Consider the following 15143-nt stretch of genomic DNA (forward strand, 5'->3'; position numbering starts at 1 on the left):
CAAGTCCAGCGAAGGGCTACAAAGATGATTAGGGGACTGGAACATCTCTCTTATGAGGAAAGGCTGAGAGAGCTGGGCCTGTTTAGCCTGGAGAAGAGAAGGCTGAGAGGGGATCTTATCAATGTATACAAATATCTGAAGGGAGGGTGATGGAGGAATGGTTAGGGGAATGGTTAAGCGAGAGAGGGCATGATCTGATTGGGATGAGCAATCCCGTCTTCAGGGTAGGGGAAGGAATATAGGCCAAGACAAGCGGTCCTTGCAGTGGCCTTGAGCACTACAAAAGAAGGTATTCACAAAACTGGTAAACAAGTCTAGACGGAACTAGGTTCCATAAATGTCAACAGAGCGTGGACAGCAACCTTGCACCAATCATATATCCGCTTTATGCGCGTGGACAGAAACTGTAGCCAATCATGTAGCTATTGCTAGCGCATGCTTATTGCTTGTCTATATATACTTTGTGTAAGCTCTAATAAAGGGAGAACGATCATACTCATACTGAGACTCCGTCGTTACTCCGGGCCCGCCTCCCACTCCAGCGTCCTCCGACATCTGGTAGCAGAGGATGGTTCAGCTCCACTAAGATCTCCGAGACTGCGGTAAGCAGCTAGAGGAGGGGAGTGGGAAACTTCGGCTGAGAGAAGGCGCTGACCTAAACGGTAGCGGGGCAGACGCCGGTCTGTGGGGTCGCTCCCCACCTCTCAGGCACAGCCATGGAAACTGAGGCTGCGGCCACACTGCTCGTAGGAATCCCCTCTAAGAGAGGGATAGAAGCCCCGGCGAAGCAGGTACATGATCTGATCAGGTTGGGATGGCGTTGGGGTCATTTTTCTGACCCCCAACTGTTGTTTTCGGTGTCTGAGTGGCAAGAGTTTGGGGGAGTAATGTGGCAGAAGACGATCGGGGGAAGTGAGAAGGAGGAAAAGGAGATAAAAGCCGTTCGCGTACTTTGGAATACTGTGTTGGAAACTTTAACCGCGATGAAGGCAGAGAGGGAAGTAGCGTCCGCGGCTGCGAAAATGCTGAGCCCCGGAGCCGCCGTTATCAGACCCCCTCCGAGTAAGTCAGGCTTGATGTCGCGATTTTTCGGCAGACCACTCCCCATTAAAGGGCCAACGGTGCCGGCATGTCGGACTGTCGCGGAGGTACTGCAAAGGGTGCGGGAGGACTCTGGGGGGGAAACGCTGCCGGCATCTTTGCCAGCTCCTTCCCAGAAGGCGGAGGTTTCCTCAGAGCCAACCGGTCCGAGCTCTGAGGCAAACGCGGAAGTGCACCCGGAGGAGGCTCACAAAGGGGCGGTGGCCGCGCCCCTTGCTGACCTCATAGATTTGGGCGGAAAGGAGGGCCGGCCTCCCCCCGGTTTCCCCCCCTCACCGCCGCCTTGTGTGACTCCTCTGTACCCACCATTGCCGCCGCCTATGCCACCTCAGCGGCCGCCTATCCCCTCCTTTACCGATAACACCAGTTCATGTCAGACTCCATCAGAGCACCCCCCGCTGCTTTCAGCCAGCGAGCCTTTGGAGAATAGTGCACCAGACGAGAGTAGGGTACCGCCGTCACCAAGGGAAACCGTGAGAATGCTATAGGAACTATCGGAATGCCTGAAAAAGATGGAGCTGCAGGCGCAAGAGAAAGAAAAAGGGATATCTCCCTGCTTAATGAACCCCTCTTCTGGACTTCCAAGGGAGTCTTGCTGGGGTGATATTATTAAAGAGGCCACAGCGGAAGGTCAGTGGCAAGCCACCAGGGAGAAGGGCGGTTCTGCCCCTTTGGCCTTACCGATATTATTCCAACACGGACAGGGAAAGTGGGAACCGCATGATTGGAAGATTTTACAACAGGCCCGTAACACCATTTCTACATATGGGGTCAAATCGGAAGCCACTCAACAAATAGTCAATTGGATTTTTTCGGCCGATCTCATGTGTCCATATGACTGTAAAAATCTGATGAGACTCCTGCTTACTCCCACACAGTATCTCCTGTGGGCTGCCTCTTGGCAGCAGCGGCGTGGTGAGGCAGTGATGCACCGACAAGGGGCTAATGACCCGCTGAGGGGAATGACCCCTGATATGCTAACTGGCGATGGACAGTATTCGAGTTACACGGTTCAGTCAGGTTTACCAGCAGACCTGCTGCAACTGTCTGCATGCTTAGCAATGGACGCATTCCTCGGGCTGCCAGGAGGAAGCAGTCCATCTTTCGGCAATCTGCTCCAGGGGGCGACCGAGAAATACAGCAACTTTGTGGATCGACTGTGGGAAGCAATCATGCATCACCCTGATTTGTCTGAGGAGAGCAAAAATCAAATGTTCAGGGTGCTGGCTTTTGACAATGCCAACAAATTAACTAAACAACTGTTGGCCAGCCTGCCAAAAGGGGCTGGAGTGGAAGAGATGCTACTGAGAGTGGAGAGAGCTGAAGCCCAGAGGCAAGGAACCATGGTTGCTGCTGCAGTCCAGGGGGCAGTGGCCGCTGTAGTGCGAAGGGACCAGCCGCCGAACAAAGCACCTTCGAAGCGTCCTCCCAGTGGGCAGTTCCGAGGAAAGTGCTACTGCTGTGGTGAGTCCGGCCGTGTAAAATCCGCCTGCCGCTCCGCTGTCTGGTGTAACCACTGCCAAAAAAGCACACATGCTGCAAAAGCCTGTACAGGAAACCGGAAACTGAGCGCGGGGGGAGGCCGCGTGCAGACACAAGTGAACCCCCGAAGTCAGATGCAGGTTTTCTTCAGCGACACCAGCCTGTAACCCGAGGGAGCTTGGGAGTCAACGTGGAAACCACAGTAGATGTCACGCTCGTTGACTCCACTGTTCAGAAAGTCCCCAGCAATGCAATAGGGCCTCTCTTCCATCAAGATAGTTCCGTCGGAGGATTGCTGCTAGGGCGGTCCTCCACCGGTATTCAAGGACTTATTGTGTTGCCGGGAGTAATTGATGCTGATTATACAGGTCACGTTTACATCATGGTCTATACTGTTTGCCCGCCTGTTTTTATTCCTAAAGGCAGTAAGATCGCGCAGATAGTCGCCCTTGGCACCTCATTGGACCATTCGCCGCAACCCCATCCCTATCGAGGTGACCGTGGCTTCGGGTCTACTGGTCCTGCCATCTGTTTTACCGCGAAAATGGACCAATGTCCTACAATGAGTGTTGTCATCTCCCAGCATGGCACGCCACGGCAAGTTGATGCAATGCTGGACACGGGAGCCGACGTCACAATCATTAGCCGAACCGTATGGCCTGTAAGCTGGCCAGTGGAGTTGCCCACGTCATCTGTTGCGGGCATTGGAGGACAGTCTCTTCCTCAGATTAGTAAACGGCCTATCCTTTTGCAATTCCCAGAAGACCAACAAGCTAAACTTAAGGTGTATGTATTGCCTCTACCTGGAACATTAGAGGCCTTAATTGGCCGAGACGTTCTGAGCCAAATTGGAGCAGTGTTAACCACGAAGCTTTTTTAGTCCTGGGCACTGGGGAGCAGTCACCCAACCCGCCGCTGACTTGGAATACCAACATACCCGTGTGGGTTGACCAGTGGCCCATGACTGAAGAGCGACTGCAAATCACTAAGCAACTGGTTGCCGAACAACTTGCCTCCGGACATATCAAGCCTTCTGTTAGTCCATGGAATATGCCTATCTTTGTCATTCCAAAAAAGAACGGAAGGTGGCGACTTCTGCATGATCTCCGCAAGGTCAGTGAGCAGATGCAGCCCATGGGAGTGCTGCAGCCCGGAATGCCATCACCCAGTATGCTACCAGACGGATGGCATATACTGATAGTCGATTTGAAGGACTGCTTTTTTACCATCCCGTTACACCCTCAAGATACACAACGCTTTGCCATTACCGTGCCAACAGTAAATAAGGCTGTGCCCGCAGAGTGCTATGAGTGGGTTGTTTTACCACAAGGAATGAAAAATTCACCGACTTTGTGCCAACTTTATGTTGCATGGGCACTACAGCCACTTTGACACCAATGGTCGGACACCATCATTTATCACTATATGGATGACATTCTTTGCTGTCAGGAAGAGCCTTTTACGGAACAGTCATTAAAACAATTAAGCGACATCTTATCTACAAAGGGACTTGTCATTGCACCAGAAAAGATCCAGTGCACGGCTCCATGGAAATATCTTGGATGGACCATTGCAGAGTCAAAAATTCAACCCCAGAAAACAGAGCTTGCGACTCAATTATGTACCTTACATGATGTCCAAACCTTACTTGGTGATATCCAATGGGTGCGGCATTGTGTCAGTATCTCTAACACTGATATTGCGCCCTTGATGGCTCTATTGCGCGGCACGAATCCTGCTACCAAGATTATCCTGACACCTGAGCAACATGCGGTATTGCGGCGCATTGCGGACAAACTACATCTGTCACGGTCCTCGCGGCGCCTCCTAAACCTGCCCATATCTTTACTCATATGCAATGGGAAAGACTCACCATACGCAGTCATTTGCCAGTGGCAACACAGCAACGGGGAATCTTTTTCCCCCGTTCTGGTCGATGCCGCTAACAAAGGCAAAAATCGCAGAGATGTCTTTAACATCTTGGAGTGGGTGTTTTTGAGTGTACAACCAAAAACGAGTATCCAGACCCGAACCGAAGCAGTAGGTGAATTGATACGCAAAGGGCGATCAAGAATCTTAGAGATCAGTGGTCAAGAGCCGAACGATATTAGTATACCTGTTAACATGGCTGACCTAGAGTGGTGGCTCCAAAATGCTATGGCCATACAAAATGCTCTGTTAGGTTTCTGTGGTAAGGTACATTCGTGTCAGCCTCAGGGAAAGTTATGGCAGGTGCTACAGTGAAATCAATGGATAGAAAAGTCCAAAGTAATTAGGGAACCCCTTTCAGATGGCGTTACTGTCTACATGGATGCAGGTAAGCGCTTGCGACGTGCCGCATGCTTGTGGAAAGAAGGTGAGCAATGGAAACAACACGTCATGGAGGGACAGCCTCGGGATTCCCTTCAGACTTTGGTAGACTGCGGTAGTTTGGGCTTTAACAAATTGGTTAAATACCCCTCTAAACGTAGTGACTGACTCGCTGTATGTAGCAGGGATAGTACCACGACTGGAGGACGCCTTAATAAGGGAAACATCTAACCCGAGGTTGGGAAGTCTGTTCATCACCTTGTGCTCTGTGCTGGGTCAACGAACAGCAGCTTGCTGTGTTATCCACATTCGTAGTCACCAGCTGGATGTGGGGCTAGGCCAAGGCAATCAGCTCGCTGACAGCCTGGTTAGCTCCGTATGTCATCTACCCCCTATGGATAAGTTTCAGCAAGCTAGGCAAAGTCACGACATGTTTCATCAGAATGCCAAGGGTTTAAAAAGGCAATTTGGCTTGATAGAGAGTGAGGCCCGAGGTATTGTACAGGCCTGCCCAAGATGCGGGAACCATGGCCCAGGCATTGGGCTTGGGGTAAATCCAAAAGGGCTGAAAGCTCTAGAATTATGGCAAATGGATGTCACTCATGTTTCAGAATTCGGTCGATTAAAATACGTACATGTAACCATTGATACCTTTTCGAAGATGATATGGGCAACAGCATTACCCAGAGAAAAGGCACATCATGTATGCAAACACCTTTTGGCCTGTTTTGCTGTATTGGGTGTGCCTGAGCGCATAAAAATGGATAATGGACCTGCCTATGTCAGCCAAAAGTTTAGGGCATTTTTGTCCCGATGGGGGGTTGATCATGTTACGGGAATTCCACATTCACCTACTGGGCAAGGGCTAGTAGAACGTACCCACCAAGTATTAAAAGACTATCTCAGAAAGCAAAAGGGTGAGGAGACGGACGCACAGCAGAGGCTGCACCGTGCGCTCTTCACCCTGAATTATCTCTGTCTCATGGGCGACCGTGAGGAACCCCCGGTGATCATTCACCATCAGCAGCTTAAATTTAATAATACAACAACTTTACCGCAGTTTAAAGTAATGTATAGGGACCCAGTCTCCGGAATATGGACTGGGCCTGCCCCTGTTATTTTTAATGGTCGAGGTTATATGTGTGTTTCCACAGATCGTGGTCCAGTGTGGGTACCCAGCAAGAACGTGAAGCCTGTCTTGACTCGCCATGACTCATCAACCGAACAAGAGGGCGAAAATCCTAATTCTGGGGATACTGTTCCCAGTGGTAATGGCTCTCTACAAGATTGAGCCCAGGCAAAATATGTGGGTTACCTGGGCGAATAAGACAGGGCAACACGCTTTCTGTTTGTCTTTAGCTTCTGCTACCCAACCCTTTAGAACCTGTTTAATAGGGGTCCCCAGCTATAATGTCAACAGCTTCCAGGAGTACAGCATGGGAAGCTGCAGTGGCAGTCTGTCGACTGCTAACTGTAGTGCCACCCTCATTGCAGGCCTAAACAGAATGCTGCCATGGGACCCACAGGAGCTAAACCTGTTGGGGTCCATGAGAATTGGGAACACGTCAGGCAATTGGACTCAAACGTATATATTTTGGGGGCCACGTGCACCCTTACCGGTTATTTAACTGGACAGGGTGGACGAACGTCACCCCAACAGCAGTCTATTATGACTATCAAAACCGTGATTCCTTCTGTGGCACCAATGGCACCAGCCGCCAGGGGCTGGGAGCCCTTGGGGCTGAGGCCAAAAGGGGGCACTTAATTTGGAACAATGGTACCCCAAAGGCCTTGCCACCAGACATCTTTTTGATATGTGGTGACAGGGCCTGGCAGGGAATCCCAAAAAGTGTAATGGGTGGTCCGTGTTATCTTGGTAAGCTGACATTGCTGGCACCGGATCAAAATTGGTGGAAACATATCACGGAGAACGAGACCGCCGTCCGCAGTAAATGGGCAGCCATAGGGCTCTCACCCGATTGTAATGATCAAGTTTCCCTACGCAGTCCTACTGAAAGAGTGTTTCTGTCCTTCTTCGTGCCTGGAGCAGCGGCAGGCAACGCCCTGAACCAAATAGGACGATTGGCTTGCTGGGCTGAGAAGCAAGCTAACGTCACCACTGAGATAATAGAGAGCCTATTAGAGGACCAAGGTAGTCTGCGACATGCTATTCTGCAAAATAGGGCTGCAATTGATTTTTTGCTATTAGCTCAAGGCCATGGTTGTGAGGATTTTGACGGTATGTGTTGCATGAATTTGTCTGATCATGGTGAATCCATTCACAAACAATTGCAGTGGTTGAAGGAACATACAAGTAAGATCCGTCAGAACCATGGGCTATTCGACGAATGGCTAACTAACCTGTTTGGAAATCTACCGCAATGGCTAACAGGGTTGCTTACTGAAGGCTTACGCATTTTACTAATCCTTGTAGTTGTCGGTTTGTGCTTGTGTAGTGTTAAGCTGCTTTAAGAACGCTCTGCTAAAGGTAGTGAACCACGCCTGGATTGCTCAAAAACAAGAGGGGGAAATGATGGAGGAATGGTTAGGGGAATGGTTAAGCGAGAGAGGGCATGATCTGATTGGGATGAGCAATCCCGTCTTCAGGGTAGGGGAAGGAATGTAGGCCAAGGCAAGCAAGCCTTGCAGCGGCCTTGAGCACTACAAAAGAAGGTATTCACAAAACTGGTAAACAAGTCTAGACGGAACTAGGTTCCATAAATGTCAACAGAGCGTGGACAGCAACCTTGCACCAATCATATATCCGCTTTATGCGCGTGGACAGAAACTGTAGCCAATCATGTGTAGCTATTGCTAGCGCATGCTTATTGCTTGTCTATATATACTTTGTGTAAGCTCTAATAAAGGGAGAACGATCATACTCATACTGAGACTCCGTCGTTACTCCGGGCCCGCCTCCCACTCCTGCGTCCTCCGACAGGAGGGTGTCAAGAGGATGGGGCCAGACTCTTTTCAGTGGTACCCAGTGACAGGACGTGAGGCAACGGGCACAAACAAACACAGACAATTCCATCTGAACATGAGGAAATACTTTTTTACTGTGAGAGTAACAGAGCGCTGGAACAGGTTGCCCAGAGAGGTTGTGGAGTCTGCTTGATCAAGGGTGTTGGACTAGATGATCTCCAGAGGTCCCTTCCAACCTCAGCAATTCTGTGATTTTCTAGAGATCAAAGGAAATGGTTCTGCAGTCCCCTCTCCTTGTGCAGTGACCTATGCTCAGGCAAGATGAGTGTGGAGTGGGTGGAAATGCAACTACTCTCATGGGGTAGCACTGCACATAGTTGTATTCTGCCTCATAAAGTACAGAGTAATGAAAAATCTAGCTCTTTTTCAGTCTGAAAGCTGTTACCTGCCTCCTCTGAGGACCTGTCCTAGATGGACCTTCATCTTATGGACTGAGACATGGAGAGAGCTGAACTAGTTCAACTAGTCCCCAGGATCGGATAGTCACAGGCAGCATAAGCCCAGCATTCTGCGATCTCACAGATGGGCTGAAAAAATTGTGTATTGTAGGATCAGCACGTCATAAAAGACATTTCTCCCCAGAGTCTCACAGCAGAGATGTATTAATTTTAAATATATGTGTAAAAAAAGAGACCAGAATTATAATATACATTATTTCATACACTCTGGAGTAAATTACCACCGGAAATACACAGTGACATTGTCTTAAAATTAGCTGAGTAGTTGAAATGATACACATGTATGTGTATTCTTCCAGGAAAGGAAGGCAATCTGAACATATTTCAAGAATATGCAACAGATTCTTGAAGATTTATTGGGATTTCTGAATCAAAATGTAGCTGAAGAAAATAATAAAAACTCTGTAGCAACAAAACCAAATTTTAGACAATGGCTACATGCCCAAGCAGGAAGTATATGTCCTGGCATTTAGTGGAGCTGTGGGCATTTACATCAGGTCCATGACACAACAACATGTAGAGAAAGCTGGGTGTCAATAGCTGGCCCATGTCACATAGAGAGGCAGTGTGATCCCACCCTATATATCCACACTGGGAGCTTAATAAGGACATGTTAGTGTGGGTCCTGAGGCAGTATACCCATAGTCAGGCAGTGGGGCTTGAGCAAACAGCTCCTCTTGTATATCATTATTCTATGGAGCCAGCTTGCGTACCTCTGCATCTATTGTGGTGGAAGAGTACTAAAAGTCAGACCCATAAAAATGAAGACCCTCAGTGCAGAGCTGCCTGAGGGACCTCACTCATGAAGTCCGGCAACTCTTGCTGCAATAGTTCACCACCAGGCAACTGCACTGCCTCGCCACTGGAGATCTGGCAAAAGGAGTACACTTCAAGCTCTCTGTTGTCAATACAAGCATTTGCTTAAACAGCTCTCAGATGTCAAAACTGTAATTGATGTAGCTTGACTGCAGACATAAGCTCCTGTGTTCCAATGGTGCACTGTGGGGAGCAACATCCAAAAGTCACAATAAAAAAGACACATAATTTCTTGAAGCGTGGTAGCACGACTCCCACCACTGTCCTAACTCAGCTATTAGGAAATGCAGAAGAGTAGAGAACTGCTTGAGCTCCAGTTTTTCCACTTATCTATGAGGTGTCTTTCTTTTGAAAACTAAGTTTCTGCAAATGCTCCATAAACTTGAGTACCATGGGTGGTTTATCAGGGGAATTTACCAGTCATCTGTAGCATTAGGAAGTAGTTTAAGAGGGATTTTACAGAGATAGTGTGAATACTCACCACAGTGTGTGCAAGTATCTTTGCATGAAAGGAGTTTCTCCACATTCCCTGGCTCTTGGGATCTCTGTGGCTGCTAAATAGCTCTGTGGAGTTGGCGCTGGAATAATTGCTGGAACTAGATTTGGCATTACTGCAATTACTCCATCATTTGATGTGTACATTATTGTACACGTTCCCTTTAAAAGTTTTTGCTACCAAAGACAAATATTCTATGGTTTGAGAATCTGCTTTTGTGAGGTGACTGACTGACACCTAGTGTTTAAAATCTATTCACAGGAATGAAAAAAAAAAGTGTTTATACAAAACAACCAAAAAGATTTTTTTAAAGGAGAAGAAAGAGCTCCCAGTTGTCACAAAATAGCACCCCATTGGTAGTGCTCCAAGTGGAGCGCCCTAGAAAACAGATCATGGAATATCCTCAGTTACTAAATCAAGACCAGATGACCACTGTGTTTTCGCTAACTGAATCTTCTCAGATGTGCTGCCTCTACCCCAAACCTTCCTATGCCCTAAGACTAACCTCATGGCTCTAGAGTCAGGAAGAAAGTTACCTGTCACTCACCCATTGGGTGGCCCTGACACCTGTCTGCCCTGGTGAGCCCCGAAGCACTCTCTGCTCCCGTGAAGCCCAGCAGTTCCTCACTTCCCACTGCTGAAGAAGTGGTTCCTCATCACATTTAATACAAATCTGTGTGCTAGGAGTTATGGCAGGAGATGCACAGCATAAATTTCCCAAATAGGTATCTGAAAGTCTCTAATTTCAACATGACGAGGACTAACAACTGTTAAATAGTCATGCAAAAGCCGCTCTCTGAGCATATACTGTCTTCAGTATAAAGGAATCCAAAATATATGCTACATATGGGACAGGTATTCTGTTATTTTATTTTTATTGGTTTTCATGAAGAAATAAATTGAGAAATGTAAAGGATGCAAATAATTTACAGCCTTTATATATCCCTGAATACCTCATACTTCACAGACTCTCCAGTCAAGCAGTGCAATGTTACAGTGCATCAAAGTTGACTACATTCACAATATAGTGAATATATGTTATTGCAAATTCTGTTCAATCTCTTGAAAGTGAGCATAGTTTTGCTTGTGTCCATCTCTTTCTATTGCTGCCAGAAGTTGGAATATCAGTCCATGGTTTATGCATGGCAGTTTTTCTTTACTAAATCTCCAAAAGGGATCAAGGATAAAGACTATGCATTCTGTATATTTTAAATAAAATATATTGTTATATAAAGAACACCAGGTGATCCAAGAAAGCTACTGAAATTCTGTAAATAGATAAATCCCTTCTCCATATTGTCACAGGAATTCCCTACATTAACATAGTGAGCATGAACTCTGTGACCTTATGGAGCATTTTCAAATTTCCCTGTGGTAATCTGAGGATATCTGGGTTTAGATGTCAGCTTGGTAGCCTGCTTTGCCATTCTTCTGAATACAGAGGTCATAGATTTGGTTTTAACATTAATAACAAAAGCATTATTCACTGCATAATTAGGGAACACATATGAAGCCTCAGCAGTTCCTCCAACTGCTCTAAGAGTACAAACATTGTTATAGTGGATCAGCCAAAGGCTGATCTAAACCAGTGGGTCACTAAGGCTGTAACAGTGCCAGTAGTGGATGGCTAGGGAAGAAAATAAGAGGCGGACAGATTTATTCCACCAGTGTCCTGCAGTTTATGACTGAAGGACTACATAAGACAGAAGAGTTGTCTTTGTATCTAGCAGGTCTTTGATAGATTTTTTTTTCCATGGATTTGTCCAGGTGTTTTTGAACTCATGTGAATTTTCAACATCCTGTGGCAAGCAGTCCTATAGCTTAAAATGCAGAAAGAGATTTCCTCACATAGTAGGCTTTTGCATGAAGTCAAGGATGAAATGACTCTCTCAGCTAGGATGATCTAGAACTTTCACTTAATCACCACAAAAGGCATCTTACCTTCCTCCATTGGACAAAAGCCCAAATGACAGCTGAAAGCCAAAACAAGCTGTAAAACACAATAATTTTTCACCTATGTGGGTGTAAAGTGTCAGCTTGCCAGATCCAAACTAGTCTTTGTGAGATAATGAAAGCATAATATTGTTGTATGGTCTGGCGTACTAACTCTTTCTGTCTTCCCTCCACTCCCACCTCTTTTTCCCTCCGTTGTTAATGTTTTGCTTTTCCTATGAATTTTACATGGTTTTTTTATGTTTACATGTTTTGGATTTACTGCAACTAGATAAATTTGATTGTGTTTTTCAGAAACTGTTATAAGATTGGAGGGTGATAATAGGAGAGTTGAGTAAAGCTAGGGTAGTTTTGACTCCTATGTGTTCATTGCTTCTCTGGGTCTATGTCACTCCAAATGATCTCCTGAACTAAAGATCAAATGTAGTCAGAATCATATTCTCTAATTATTTGTCCAACAGTTGGAGTGTATCACTGATCATCTGCCAGGTTTTATGAGAACTAGAGGTGTGGCTACAGGCTTTATAAGCAAATTGTATTGAAAGATGTGGCCTGGATTTTTCTGAGGCAATTTGAGTGCCAACATGACTGTATTCTGTTGAAATGCAGTGATGCATCTCATAGCACAGTCCAATGCTGCATCAGTTTTCCATACTTTAATCTTCTTAATGTCATCTTTATCTGTAAGGTTACTTACTTTGTAGGAGCCATCTAGTTCCTTTTGATATAAGTAGATCAAGTTGTACCAGACATCTAGCACTGGCTAGTCAAATGCCAACAGACATTACGTACAACCATAATGGGGAAATAGAAACGGTCTGCTAAGAACACAGCGTGTACACTTAGTCCTGACGAATATTGTCACCTTTTTCAATACGCCGAGCATTTCTTTGATCATGTTCCTTCCATATTCATACACACCTCACACTCACACACTCCTTTATCTATTTGATACGATTCACTTCAGTGAAACTGAAAATGGAGTGGGATGGAGCCTTTACACTTGACAGTGAGAAAAATAAATACGTGGACTCAGACTTTGACCAAAATACTGTGTCTCAAGATTCTCAGCCCTTGATCTTGATCAGAGCTGTTTCTGATCAAACTTACTGTTGCTGGCATAATAATGTTTGTCTAAAACATGATGAGTTGTGAACTTTGACTGCTACAACTGTGTTGGAAAAACTCCCAAAGGTAAAGCAACACCTGACAAACTATAACAAACTAAGTCCAAAAAAGCATATCTTGTCAATACAGACATCTAATCTTAGTCTGATCATTTAGTATTTAAAGTGAGGGAGAACTCATCCTGTCTTAGACACCTATTTCAGGATGGAACAAAGTGCTCTCTGAAAGTGACAGTCTTTCTTCTCACAATATCCCAGGCCCTGGACCCTAATGTTTGTTTAAATGGCTAACTCTGAGGAAGTTAAATTTGTGTGAGATAGATCCTATCCCTAATACAGGCCAGGACTTCAAGATAGGGTTGAGGGAGTGGACTATTTTAATTATATCAGTACAGTTAAAGCAGCATACCAGCAGAACTGCCTTGAGCGAAGCCAAATTGAAAGTTTCAAGAATATTTTTCATTAAAAATAGGTTGTATGTATAGTAGGTAGCAGCAATGGACAACCTGACCAGGCTTCATTCACAGTCAATCCCACTCTTCTGTCCTAAATCAGATGGTTGCTTTACTGGTTCCCTTCTCCTCCTTCTTGCAATTACCTTCCTTCCAAAGCAAAAGGAAGGGACTGTTGTGCCCTCAGAAGCAATGGTAAGATAACCCCAATATCTACATAGTCACTGATGTTCAGGAGGAAATGAAAGTGTAGGATAATACTCCCAGCCCTAAGTCTCCATATGCTATATGTACCTGGCTGAAGTGGGGACTGAGACTTGAAAGCATAAAAATAGCTAGGCATGATATATTACAGGGCTTTATAGTCCAGTCAGAAGGATTTTGACTCCAGTGCCCACTGAAACAAATGAGACTTCTATGTATGCATAAGTGGCCGGGAACAGCAATCTCTGTGTGTGCTGCACAGTAAAGAGTCTCATCAAGTTGTGCCACTTGAATACTAGAAGATGAAGTCTTCTGAAGGTAAGGATTTCATTCACAGGAACAATCCAGCTGAGCTGAGTGAGATTTTATATATACTTAAGTGCTCACTACCATCCTGAGGACTGTACAATTTTACTTTCATATAATAATCTTTCATCATGTAAATATTGTACATTAATCCACTACTGGAGTATAGGTTTAGAATAGCTAAAATAATATTCTTATTTTAATAAAAAATATACTATTTTCTAAAAAAATTGTTCAAGTGTTTTTCAAAAAGGTCTAGATACTGATTTTTTTATTACAAAGTTTACACTTTAGAATTAACTTTTTGTACAATTGGTATTACAATTTTTCTTTTCTTATGGTGTGCCTTTGGAGCTTGCCATGTGTGTTGGGGTGAACTGTGTGTATGGATCTAAAGTGAGGCTTCTTGTAGGCAGAGCAATTTTGATTTAAAAGAATTATTCTATTTTCAGGTAAAATGGTAAAATTACTTTAATCTATAGGCTCTATGTGTTATTTCAAATCCTGGCACTGGTTGTGGGCTTCAAGTGCTTCAAGCCAAAACTATATAAAATGTATGTATATAAAATATATTTTAAAGAACAATATAATATTCACTGTGGCCTGATTTCAGTATTTAAAGTCTGGATTCCAGATGTGTTTGGCTCATGCATGGTACTTATCCACTCCACTTAGCTCACATGTGTTTGAATTCTTTCATTATATCAGTTCTATATCCTTATCTGCAAAGGAATCTTTAAGTTCATGACACTTGTTTCCCAAATGCCTCCTGTAATGATTTTTAGCTGAAGTAGCAATTCTTCCTGTTCTTCTGCTGAAAACAGGCAGGTAACATGGCTAGAGGGTAAACTACTTTGTCTACCCACAGAGACAGTGTCTGCCTATACAGACGAGAAATGAATATGCTGGTAACTGTGTTTTTCATCTACACTCTAGATAGAAAAGGAGTTGTCATTACAGGCTGAAACCTGATTCAGTACATGGCATCTACCATTTATATTCTCCCTGCTGAGCTGTGTAGGCATCAAGCTGATTGATACAAGCAGAAGAGCACTGATGTTCGTAAGTGAGGCCATCCTTACCTTCTATAAAAAATAAAATTGACAGGAAATATAACACTACCTAGTGAAGCTGATTTTTTTTTTTCCTGAGGTCATGAACCTGACCACATGGCAAATGAAGTCAATGACAGTCCTTCCATTGTCCAGGCAGTTCCAGACTGAGATCTAAGATCTTACCAGCCATTCTTGGTATGAAAGAAGGAACAGTGCAGTCTTCTTCACTGAGATGAAGGAGATATTTTGCCAAAAAAGCCCCCATATTCAGATGGATCAAAACTATGCACAGATGCATATCTTATTTACTGACTGTTTCAAAAAGTATTAGGGTACAACAGAAAATATTCTGTTTTCTTCACCCTGACTAAAGCTGCCTCTTTTTGCTAACTGCACAG

The sequence above is a fragment of the Apteryx mantelli genome, chromosome 1, assembly GCF_036417845.1.
Source record: "Apteryx mantelli isolate bAptMan1 chromosome 1, bAptMan1.hap1, whole genome shotgun sequence".
NCBI lineage: Eukaryota > Metazoa > Chordata > Aves > Apterygiformes > Apterygidae > Apteryx > Apteryx mantelli.